This window comes from Mirounga angustirostris, unplaced genomic scaffold (genome assembly GCF_029215605.1).
Source record: "Mirounga angustirostris isolate CCGP_5_RB_7025 unplaced genomic scaffold, mMirAng1.0.hap1 SCAF_2, whole genome shotgun sequence".
Lineage (NCBI taxonomy): Eukaryota > Metazoa > Chordata > Mammalia > Carnivora > Phocidae > Mirounga > Mirounga angustirostris.
The window spans coordinates 72,756,006-72,769,163 of NW_026991710.1; the positions used below are offsets into that span (position 1 = coordinate 72,756,006).

At 36.0% G+C, this 13,158-nt stretch overlaps 1 protein-coding gene across 12 annotated transcripts in view; it reads left to right on the forward strand.

Moving 5' to 3' along the window:
* Positions 1-13,158, forward strand: part of CCSER1 (coiled-coil serine rich protein 1) — a 1,348,832-nt gene that overhangs the window by 28,318 nt on the left and 1,307,356 nt on the right. For 2 of the 12 annotated variants that reach the window (XM_064584806.1, XM_064584809.1), the window contains one exon: positions 3,018-3,092. The exons of the other annotated variants lie outside the window; for them this stretch is intronic. The gene's annotated coding sequence lies outside the window, so the exon portion shown is untranslated. The remainder of the gene's footprint in view (positions 1-3,017; positions 3,093-13,158) is intronic. 12 annotated transcript variants of the gene reach the window in all.

Sequence of the window (13,158 nt, forward strand, 5' to 3'; positions counted from 1 at the left end):
TGCCAGTATCCTAACCAGTATTCTAGTAATCTGGGGAAAAAAAAAAGTCAAGACATCAAAACCCTCACAGTGGTAGGAAGTGACTTAAGCAGTGACAAGAAGAGAGTCCAGTGAGTCATAAATAAGCTAAATTAATTCAGAAGCAGCAGGGTGCTGCAAAGATGTGTTGCTACCTTTTGATCTATGACAAAAAACAGTTCCTTTTGTTCTTCCATAGTTTATAAGGATAGCCTCCTGAGAATTTTACCCACTAAATTTACAATAAATCAGTATTTGAATATAAAAGTAAGGAGAACCATGTTCTTAAAAAATGGTGGATTAGAGAGTGTCAGGAACAGTGGTTTAGATAAGTATGTTAATATTTCAGGTCACTAGAGAATCGCTTAAGTGAATAATCTAAAACAGTTTATGTCTTTACCTAGGGAGTAAGGAACCAAGGAAATTATTCAGATATGTCACAATTTGAGATTATTTTTTATTCATGTTTGTTTCGATTTATTATATTTTCATATATTTTATAAGAGGAGAAACATGATTATTTTCAGATTTTTTGCCATTTAGTTTAGTGATGGCTGTTTACTCACAGTCAAATAAAATCATCTTTAAATTTATTTGTGCTTTCTCATTCATCAATATTGAACAGTTTTCTGATATTTTTCTTTATGAAGCAAAATTTAATCATTACATTGATAAAGACAGGTAAATGTGATAAGTAGTTTTTAGTGTTGTAAATATAGATAATATAAAAATATTTCTTAATTATATTTAGCAGTGGAGCAAATAGCTATGTAGAAAGAAAACAGATTTCTTAACTGATTTAGAATTTATACATTTTTGTTTCCTAGGCCTTGAATTTGGTTTACTTCCTTCATTTATCTGCTATAATTAAGTCTTTCGATAGTGATGAAAATATGGGGGAAATTATATTTTTACTTTTGATCAAGGAATTAAATAGTTCCCTCTATTAGTGCAGAGAGGAATGAAGAGAACTTCAATTTTGAGTTTATAAACCCATACTTTTTCTACATGTTGTTTATTTTTGTTTTTTGTTTATTTATTTTTTTTTTAGAGAAAGAAAAGTGTGTGCACATAGGTGGGGAGGGGCAGAAGGAGAAAGAGAGAGAGAATCTTCAGTAGGCTCCATGTGCAGTGTGGAGCCCAACATGAGGCTTGATCTCACAACCCTGAGACCATGACCTGAGCTGAAATTAAGAGTTGGATACTCAACCGACTAAGCCATCCAGGCAGCCTACATGTTATTAATTCACATTGATTAAATATTTGCTTTCTGCCTAAAGCTTTTCTAGATATTTTACATATATTATCTAATTTAATTCACAATGATAAAGAAGTATTTTCTGTTATCATTCTTGTTTAAAAATGAGAGATCTAAGATAGAGGAAGGTTAAGTAACTTCACCAAGGTCATGTAGATGGCAAAGGAGGTAGGCCTAGATTATTATATAATCTTTAACTTTGTTTTTCTAGATTTGCCCTCCAAAGAAGGTTAGGACTATTAAATTAATGGGTGTTTGAGAATCTCTTCATACCACTTGACTTTCTGGATTTGTCAACAATAAAGTAGGAATAAAAGGGGGTGGGGCAGAAAGTATATTCACTAGTAATGCTTTGTTGGCCTTGACATACTGAAAAGAAGAGCATTCTTTTGAAATTTTTGAGATTTTCTAGCCGTTGCTGCTAAACATCTTTTTTGGCAAAGTGTTGAAATTGGATGCACTTTTTTTCAGTTTTCCTAGCTAGGTGTCTGCTGCTGTCCTGGTTCATATTTGTCACAGGGGCTTGCATGCACCTTTAAGATGTCACATCTTTAGGTCAACAAGGCTTTCTGGCAGTTGTGACTGCTTCCTGAATTACTACCTTCTATTAACCTAAAAGTTCTGAAACCTCTATGGCCTAGTAGCCTTTCAGGAGCTATGCAAAGGTGTTCTATAGCACAAATTGAATAAGGGCTTTTTCTTTTCAAATCATGAAGGGAAATAATAGCTGCAATTTATTAAATTTTTTTTTAAAGATTTTATTTATTTATTTGAGACAGAGAGAATGAGAGACAGAGAGCATGAGGGGGGGAGGGTCAGAGGGAGAAGCAGACTCCCCGCCGAGCAGGGAGCCCGATGCGGGACTCGATCCCAGGACTCCAGGATCATGACCTGAGCCGAAGGCAGTTGCTCAACCAACTGAGCCACTCAGGCGCCCTAAATTTTTAAGGTTTTAAAACTTTTTCTTCAAATTTTGACTCCTAGTATTGTTTGTCTATGCCAGAATCCATTCTAGTGGTTAATATTTGTATTTTAACATTAAAAATTTATAGCTAGTTATTTAAGATATGATAACAATCACAAAAAAGCTCAAAGAATAGTTGTAATTTTTTCTTCAGTGGTTTTGGCTAAAGAATCTGTGCTTGTATTGCTGGCTCTTGACATCTTTTTGATAATCAAGGTAGTGGATAGGAGCGATGAAGTAGCAATTATGGTAGATTGAGTTACATAAGAAAGGACATACAGCTAACTGGATATTTTTAGAAGCAGACTAAAAAGAACAGACCCAGTAAAATAATGTCAATTAATAGGTCTAGAAATAAAAAGAGGAAAATGAGAGGTAGCCTAGAATTCTTACAGAAATGGAGAAAGAAGAGAGGAGAGAAATTGAAGCAATTACTGTGTGGAATGTGACTTTATCTAAAGAGGGTTTTTGGGATATTTTACTCTGTTGTATAGAAATCCAAATTCTCTCACCCACCACCCCTGTATCCCATTTCCCCCAGTTACTCTTTGCTGTCTCTTGAATATTGGCATGGTTTTGGATTATCTTTTTTGAGTCTTTTGGACTCTGGTGTTTTATGAATATGATAACATGCAGAGATAGACCGTAAGTCAGAATGATGATGAATGAAATACTATTTGATGGTGTTTTTTGCCAAAACTACAAAGACATATAGGTGTTACACAATTTGAATATTTTGAAAATCACCAACTACATCTCTCTCTTTTTTTCTTCTAGTTCTAATCTTCAGCTTCAAAGAGGAGTCCATTATTTACTTGACACTGTTTATGAGGATCTAGAATCTTGACCTTGGTAATGCTTATGTCTTATAGTTGATAGAATATTCTCTGATACCAACTGTGCCAGATATTAAGTTTCACTAAACACAGCCAGCCCGTGCTGTACCCACACTTGGAAGTAACTAAAGGCTATTTGTTTAAAAGGTGCCTAAAACTATTCTAAGCTGTGTAAGAATAGGAAAAAAAAAATGATTCCTGTTCTTAAAAAGGATTTTAATCTAATTGTTGGTTTAGTTATGGTTGTGCCTAAAATGTTTAGTTTGGGGAATGTGCTTGAATTGGAATTCCTGAAACTGTGCTAATATTACCCTGTTGTTGACTTACTCCTTTGAGAATGGCATAGAACCAAACTATCTTGGAAAGGGGAAGAAGCTGAGTCTGCTTTCATTTATTCATTCAATGAACAGTCATTAAATTCTTACTTTTATCAGTTCCTGTATCAGTTATAGAGGTAAAACAATAAATAAGAACTCTTTTTGACCTCATGAATCATATTGTCTGTTGGAGAGGACAGATATGTAAATAGATTGCAATTGTAGGATTCTATTATAATGGCATACAAACATGATAAATGTTCAAGTAGAGTGAAGCACAGATCAGTTTCTGAGCGTTGTTTAACCTTAAAGGCCTTGTTGTCATAGGGGAGGGAATCTGAATAGTGAGGGTTGATGGGGTTAAAGTTTTGTAGTGAAGGGTGAAGCAAGGTGAGTTCAAGAAGTAGAAGTGTATTTTTTTTTTTTAAAGATTTTATTTATTTATTTGAGACAGAGAGAATGAGAGACAGAGAGCATGAGAGGGAGGAGGGTCAGAGGGAGAAGCAGACTCCCTGCCGAGCAGGGAGCCCAATGCGGGACTCGATCCCGGGACTCCAGGATCATGACCTGAGCCAAAGGCATTCGCTTAACCAACTGAGCCACCCAGGCGCCCTAGAAGTGAATTTGAGATGATAAACTGGGAATGAGTGATACCAGAGGGTCATTAGTTCAATATTGAAATCTCTAGGGAAAACCAAGATAAAGCTAGAGATGTTCATTTCCAGAATTTAAGAATGGAGTTACAAGATAGGAGTTTACAAGTACAACTCATATTGCAAAGAATAGGAAGATTAGAATAGCAACATATAGGAAAATATAAATATACAATCCTATGTTATAAAACAGTATACTGTATATTTAGTCAGAGGTGGCCAGACCTTCAACTCTGGGAGATAGGTAGTATATCTACAAACAATTTGCTTCATTCTAGTGTTTCTATTTCAGAAATTAGATTTCTGTAGAAATTGGGCATCTAAAAGGTTCAATACCTAATGTTACTATCATAGATGAGATTTATAATGTTTTATTGTTGTTTTTACCTTACAAACTAATTTATTGATATGTGACCATGGCTATGTGAAAAGAACCTTGAAATACCTTTCTATTCTCCAACCCCATACATACCTGACTTAATAAAAGCTAACATTCCTTTATCATCTTTTACCATCTGCCTAAATATTAAAGCATAAACAACAAAGTTAATCATTGAAAATTGCTTTAAGCATGTAGTTAATATTTAAATATTTAAAAATATTTTAAAAATTTGGCTTAAGAAAAGTCTTTTGAGCATTTATTAAAATCTCAAAAACATTGTTATTAAAACTTACCTAAAACCTCACCTAACTCTTGATGTGCCAGTCTGCCCTCATGAGAACAGAATATTCATGATGTAAAGTAACTATTTACTACTATTAAATATTCAGCTTTCTCTTGACTAAGATATAGCCTTTTCTTAAAAGGCTTTTTAATAATACCCTTATTAATTTGGGTTGCTTTTGGTAATCTGCCAGTGTGACTTCCAAATAATAAAGATGTTTTAAGTTAAAAACACTTCAGAAGTTTTTCTTCACTTAGAAGCAAATTCCACAGTGTAAGTCCCTTGAAGTCATAATTATTACAGTCTGTGGGGATTAGTATATTGTAAGGAGATTACTAGACTTCTTTACTTAGCAGCACAGTGAGAGAGGATGTACCATGAGACAGCAGTAAATGTTGGAGTTGTACAATTAGAAGAATTCTTAATAAACATGTTCCAACACCCTTTTTAAAACACAACCTTAAGCCCACTAATTTTATTGAATACTTCATATATACTATTTTCCATAAGGGATAGAGAGTACAGAAAAAACAAGACATGATTTCCATTCTCAAGAATTCTGTAAACAATTTGAGGAAGGGATGTGTCCATACTGGTATGGGTATTTTATAGAATTGTCAATAGCATTATTTTAATAATAAAGGTGGAGAAACTGAGGGTCAGAGAAGTCAGAAAGTTGCCAAAGTTTATACAGGTGGATAGTGACTGAGTTGGAATTCATATTAGTCTGCCTGGGTGAAAAGGTCATGTTCTTCCCTCATGTTAAATCAACTGGATAAGAAAAGAGATGATAGCATGTGAAATTAACATTCAATTCTTTTTTTTTAATAATTAAAAAAAAATTATTAGAGCACAGAGGGAGAGTGAGACGGAGAAGGAGACTCCCAGGACCCTGGGATCATGACCTGAGCTGAAGGCAGACACTTAACTGCCTGAGCCACCCAGGCGCCCCAACATTGAATTCTTATATGTTGATAATTTCAGTTGTGAGTTAGACCGACAGTTGCTCCAAAAGAACTCAGAGTTAAAGTAACCTAAAAAGGCTTTATGGAGGAGATGAGAATTGAGTTGTATTTTGAAAGGAAGTGGGATAAAGATACACAAAGAAAAAGTTGACATATATGAGAAAGAATTGGTACAAAGGTATGCAAATGCAAATAGGCTGACCCAGAAGGAGAGTGTTGTCTCAGACACTGAGAGCCCCAAAACTTAAAAGTTCGTCAGAGATAAGAATTTGTCTTCCTACCGTTCATTCAGGGGGGAAAGGCCGAGGTGAGAGAATGTCAATCCACTTTTATTGGAAGCAATCCTGCTCTGCAATTGCCTCAAATAATGCATGCCATACCCCACCTCAGAGCCTGGTGGGCTCAAGACAATCCTCCTCAGAAAATCCTACATATTAGTCTGAGAGTTCTCAGGAAGCATGGCAATGGTTCAGGTACAACTTAAGAAAAATAAAGCAAGCCATCTTCATGTTGACATTGAGTCTCCATCCTGCCAGATTGTAATTGCACAGGTTTAATCAATGCTCTTAAAGAATCTGAAACTGACCATAGCAACCTATAATATGTAACCTATCTATGAATGGCTAAAATTAACAGCACAGGAAACAACAGATGTTGATGGGGATGCGGAGAAAGGGGAATCCTCTTGCACTGTTGGTGGGAATGCAAGCTGGTACAGCCACTCTGGAAGACAGTACGGAGCTTCCTCAGAAAGTTAAAAATAGAGCTACCATACGACCCAGCAATTGCACTACTAGGTATTTACCCAAAGGATACAAAAATACAGATTTGAAGGGGTACCCTGATGTGTATAGCAGCATTATCAACAATAGCCAAACTATGGAAAGAACTCACATGTCCATCAACTGATGAATAAAGAAGATGTGGTATGTATGTGTGTGTGTGTGTGTGTGTAATGGAATATTACTTAGCCATCAGAAAGAATGAAATCTTGCCATTTGCAATGACATGGATGGAGCTAGAGTGTATTATGTTAAGCAAAATAAATCAGAGAAAGAAATATGCCATATGATTTCACTCATATGTGGAATTTAAGAAAACAGATGGACCTATGGGAAGGAAAAAAAAAAAAGAGAGAAGCCAACCAGAAGAGACTCTTAACTATAGGGAACAAACTGAGGGTTGATGGAGGGAGGTGGGTGGGGGATGGGCTAAATGGGTGATAGGTGTTAAGGAGGGTACTTGTTATAATGAGCACTGGGTGTGATATGTAAGTGATGAATCACTAAAAAAGAATTAGTGACCTATGAAAATGACCTTGGTTATTTTGTCAAGCAAGAGAAAAATGATTGGTTTCTTTCCTATTCCTCACCTTTTTATCTTTAACCTCGTGCCTAGCCTTTTTGTATTGATGATACAGTGAGATGGTTTGGATCGACTTTGGTTCCATTACAGGATTCTACCTTTTGGATTGTTCACTTTAATCACATACCACCGAAGAGCAGTGCTCTGCCCCAGTACTTGTTTGAGACTCCTAGGACATTGCACTCCAGAACAAGATTAGTGACCGAGGGGCTTCTACTTATCAGGAAAAAGGTATTGGGACAGACAAAAGTGAATAAAGGGAATTCAATTGAGCTTGATCCTGAAATACTGGAAATTGCCTCAGTCTGTCTGAGTGACCTTGATATTGACCAGTCATTACAGTTGAGGAATATAACCATCCAGAGATATGCTTCTCAATTTATTTGTCATAAAAAACCAGTTTTTTTTTTAACCCTAGTTATAGATCCATACTTGTGTGAAATGAAATAAACATGAATTACTCTTAATTCTGATTGGTAACAATTTGTGGGCAATATGTTGCCAGAAGGGCAGTGGGCACCAAACTGAGCCTTCAGAAGCACTCAGGTTAAGTGAATTCAGGAGTTATAAGGAAGAAAAAGGAATGGATGTTGAGGTGTGTGCAGTCATCATAATATCAAAGGGATCGATTGGTAAAAGAGCTTCGGAAACAAGGATGTAGTTTTTAAAACTTCAGAAGAGAAGTCCTGGAGAGGAGAAAAAATGAAAAGGCCCTGACTTCATCAGTGAGAAGATGCTACTTTCTTAATTAAATACAGTGCATGGGTCTGTACTATGAACTGTGTCTAACATGTCCCACTATCCAGAGGTCTTCTGTCAAAGCACACAGAGAAAGGAATCCCCTCTTGAGGTTGGTGATTTCCTGAGGGGTATTTCTGGAGGGCAAATTTTGCCTGAAATTTTTTTCCCCATGAATTTGGCTTAGGACCTTCTGTGCGTATCCAGAAACTGAGGGCTCCTAGAACCGAAGTACCATCCCAAGTAGTTAACACTATGATAGGTCCAGATTATTTCAACTTATTTGTTTGTTTATTTATTTTTATTTTATCATCTTTAAACTTCAGAATGAGGAATATCTGGAAGACCTTAAAATTAGAAGGGACCTCCCAGGGAGGCCCACAATTTCCCTGTGGGGGTTGAATGGGAACCAGGCAATTCTAAAGAGTATAATAAATCAAATGTAGCTTAGGTCACTGGGTTATTCTCTGGATACAAATTAGTTAGGCTGGGGCGCCTGGGTGGCTCAGTTGGTTAAGCGACTGCCTTCGGCTCAGGTCATGATCCTGGAGTCCCTGGATCGAATCCCGCATCGGGCTCCCTGCTCGGCAGGGAGTCTGCTTCTCCCTCTGACCCTCCCCCCTCTCATGTGCTCTCTCTCATTCTCTCTCTCTCAAATAAATAAATAAAATCTTTAAAAAAAAACCAAACAAATTAGGCTGCTGTAAGTCACATTCCCTTATTTCATAATAAAACAACCTGCTGTTGATAAATGAGTTAGCATTACATTCTGAGCAAAACATGAGGAGAGAGGTTGCAAAGTTGCATTGGTACATGAAGCAAAGATACAGAGCTGAAGTGACAGACTTTACCAGCAGCATATAAAAAGCGCCCTCTGGTAAAATTTACCATGATATTTTCAGATAAACTGAGCATCCAGGACACATGGATAATGACAAGATCGTGAACATCATCTCTGAATATGAAAGGCATGATAGATGTATGCTCAGCTATCAAAGAGCAGTTCATTTTAAAATAAGCCGTATTTTCCTGTAGTTGCAGGGTAAGAGAAGAGAAAATAGTTTATAAAGGGAATGAAGATGATGATCTCTGACAGTTGATGTTTTCAATCTAAGTGAAAACACGGACTGCCGCAGCAATGGCAACAAACTCACCAATTTCCCTTTTTATTTGAAAGGTTCCTTGGATGTTTAAGCTGATTTTGCCATAGGATAAATGCACTAGGCTATCAATTTCATCTTCGGATCCCTAATGGGGTGGGTAGCCCCTGCTTGAGGAGTCAGTAATCATTTCAAATGTGGAGAATAGTGTTCTGGTAGACTTAGAGATTGCTCTTCTGTGAATATGTTGTCTTACTGAAGTGGTCACTGAGACTTATCCACTCTTTTATTCCTCTTGTATCACTTCCCACAGACCTCCTCAAAACATCACCCTTTACACCCCCCAAAAATATCACTCTGATGGAGGCTAAATTCATCTTTGATTTGTAAGCCTGGAATCAAGGAGCTATTCCTGCTTTTCGTTACAAGTCTGGGTCTTTTTGTGCATTTTCCATTATAAACTCTGCAGAAACCATAAGGTTTCTCATAGCATGTCATAAAATATGTTATATTTTCAGGAGGATGCCTCATTCTGGTTATTCTGACCATGTTTTATTTACACAGCAGGGCAGGCATGGCAAGTAGCACTTATTTCCTAAATGGGAGTGTAGAGATACTACATTTTTTGGAATGCATTATTTTATTTTGAAAGTAAAAATTGTTGTAGTGTGTTTGAATCTAAAATGCAGCAATTTAGTATAACCAAATGAATTTAGAACACAAATAGGAAAGTGTTTCTGGAATTTTTGCAAAATTGGCATTTCTGGTTTTTTTTTTCTTTTTGTTTTAAAATAAATCTTATTAAAATTATAGTAAAAATACTGGCAGGAAAACTAGACGGCTTTAATAAATGGAAATAATTTGTCTCTGATGGAAATTTTTTTTTTCTATTTCTGCTATGCGCCCCCTCCCCCCCCGTTTTTAGGACAGTATTCTAATAGCCATTTTATGTTGGCTTTTTTGAAAAATAAAATATTTGATGTTAATTTTTGTTTGAAGTAGTGAAGTCTTTTCTATAGAAAACTGAGTTCAAAATGTGACATTTATTATAGTATTATGTGTCCTTACTGAGGAAAATTGAATATAAATAAGTGTTAATGAGTGTCCTGGGTATCCTGTAAAGAATAATTCATTCCCACTCAATAGGTGAGAAAATGTGGGAGCAAAGTGGGATAAACTGTACCAAATGAACATGCTGGACTTATGAAATGACAGTAATATGGCACAATAATACATCCTTGAAAGTCAATTGTAATGTTTCCAAGACATATGGAATTATCATTTTGCTCCTAAGGAGAGAAGTTTGGGTGATTAAATTATGCATATTATTTTAAGAGTGCTTGTAGTTTTCAATGAAATTCTGTATGATATGTTCCCCAAATGTGAAATTCTTTTGATACATGGATAAATAGTAATCTCTGGAAATGGCTAAATAAGTGTTGAATGCTCAGGGTTGTTTTTGCTCACCATTTATCCTGACAGAGAAACTTTGACACACACACACACACACACACACACACACACACACCCTCAGGGAGATTGTTTTTTAGTTTCTGTAAATTATCAGACTTCTAGTGATGCTTGTGTAAGCAGTTATTCTTGTTAGGTTACACAGCTATTGCTTTGTGTTATAAAGAATATAGTACACGGCAGGAACAATCAGAACAAGTAATCAGTTTTCTTTCCTTGAAGAAAATATCTGAATGAAAACATGCTATGTTTAAGAGAAAAAAATAAGTTTAAAATAGAAGAGAGCCCAGAGATAAGCTAAGAGTAGCATCTGGAGTAAATAGGTAATTTGACAAGAGTGGAAATTTGTCTACTTGCATGTCCCCAACATGTATAATGTATTTTCTGAGATATAAGTTAAGATATTTTAACAGTTTCATGGATGTCCAATAACTTCTTTGAATTGTTCTTGTATAGTCTTAATTGCTGTTTTTATTAGAAATTATTGCCTAATGTTTAACCCTATCTTTCTTTATCCAGTTAAACTCCATTATTTCTAGCTGGTATAATTATAAGCATACTAACAAGTCTTTCATGGTTTTGTTTATCCACTGATCTAAAACTTTTATTGGTTGGTACCTGTGGCATTTTTTAAAAGGCATCTTTAATATAAATATACAATAATCCTATCTATCAGGTTAGAAGAGTTGAAGCACCTCTAATGTATTATGGGAAAGAAAAGATAAAAAATTTCAAAAAGTAGGCTACATTTCTTTATGGCTACTGAAAAATTTTCCATAAACATATTTGATTTTCTAAAATAGGAAAATTGTTGGAGATAGTATTACTATATTCTATTTTTGCTTTTGTTACATTTGGTGGAGAAATGTAAAGATGGTTCTTTGGCAATATTTTTAATTGTATACATATTTTTTAAAGATGGAACTGGCTTATTTGAGTACATAAGACAACTCAAAATTAAGTCTAAGTTAAGAGTGAAGAGATCGTTGTTTCTAAAACTCTTCCCTCTGTTTCCTCATTATTATGAAATCAGCCACCTTCTTTTTTTATAGGTCTTACATATTTATTTATTTACTTAATTTTTTAAAAAGATTTTAATTTTTTTTTTTTTTTTTTTTTTGTGAGAGATAGCACAAGCAGGCAGAATAGTAAGCAGGAGGAGAGGGAGAAGAAAACTCTCCCGCTGAGCAGGGAGCCCGACGCGGGGCTTGATCTCAGGACCTTGGGATCATGACCTGAGCTGAAGGCAGACGCTTAACTGACTGAGCCACCCAGGTGCCCCTTAGCATGAGATCTTTAAAGGTACATTTTTAAGAGTATTGTTGTATGGTGTTGTACAGCAGATCTTTAGAACTTACACATCTTGCTTAACTGAAGCTTTATACCCTTTGATTAGTAACTCCCTATTCACCTCTCCACCCAGCCTCTGGAAACCATCATTCTACTCATGCTTCTGTGAATTTGACTATTTTAGATACCTCGTTTAAGTGGAGTCATGCAGTATTTGTCTTTCTGTTACTGTGTTATTTCACGTAGTACAATGTTTTCAAGGTTCATCTATGGTGTCATCTATTGCAGAATATCATTTTTTAAGGAAGAAAAATATTTCATTATATGTATATGCCATAATTTCTTAATCCATTCATCTGTTGATGGACATAGGTTGTTTCTACCTCTTGGCAACAAACATGGGAGTGCTAATATCTGTTCAAGATCCTTATTTCAGTACTTTTGGATAAATACTCAGTAGTGTTATTGCTAGATGATATGATGGTTCTGTTTTTAATTTTTTGAGGAACTTCCATACTGTTTTTTCTCCCTTCACACTGGTTTTTATTATTATTTTTATTTTTATGTTCAATCAGCCAACATATAGTGCTTTATTAGTTTATGATGTAGTGTTCAGCGATTCATTAGTTGTGTATAACACCCAGTGCTCATCATAGCACATGCCCTCCTTAATATCCATCACCCAGTTACCCCATCCCCCCAACCCCCGCCCTTCTGTAACCCTCAGTTTGTTTCCCAGAGTCCAGAGTCTCTCATGGTTTGTCTCCCTCTCTGATTTCTTCCCATTCAGTTTTCCTTCCCTTCCCCTATGGTCCTCTGCACTATTTCTTATGTTCCACATATGATGAAGCCATATGATAATTGTCTTTCTCTGCTTGACTTATTTCACTTAGCATAATCCCCTCCAGTTCCATCCATGTTGATGCTAATGGTAGGTATTCATCCTTTCTGATCGCTGAGTAATATTCCATTGTATATATGAACCACATCTTCTTTATCCATTCATCTGATGAAGGGCATCTCGCCTCCTTCCAGTTTGGCTATTGTGGACTTTGCTGCCATGAACATTGGGGTACATATGCCCCTTCCTTTCACTATATTTGTATCTTTGGGGTAAATACCTAGTAGTGTAATTGCTGGGTCATAGGGTAGCTCTATTTTTAACATCTTGAGGAACTTCCATACTGTTTTCCAGAGTGGCTGTACCAGCTTGCATTTCCACCAACAGTGTAAGAGGGTTCCCCTTTCTCCACATCCTCACCAACATTTGTTGTTCCCTGTCTTTTTAATTTTTGCCATTCTAGCTGGTGTAAGATGGTATCTCATTGTGGTTTTGATTTGTATTTCCCTGATGGCTAGTGATGTGGAGCATTTTTTCATGTGTCTCTTAGCCATTTGTACGTCTTCTTTGGAGAAGTGTCTGTTCATGTCTTCTGCCCATTTCTTGACTGGATTATTTGTTTTTTGGGTGTTGAGGTTGGTAAGTTCTTTATAGATCTTGGATACCAGCCCTTTATCT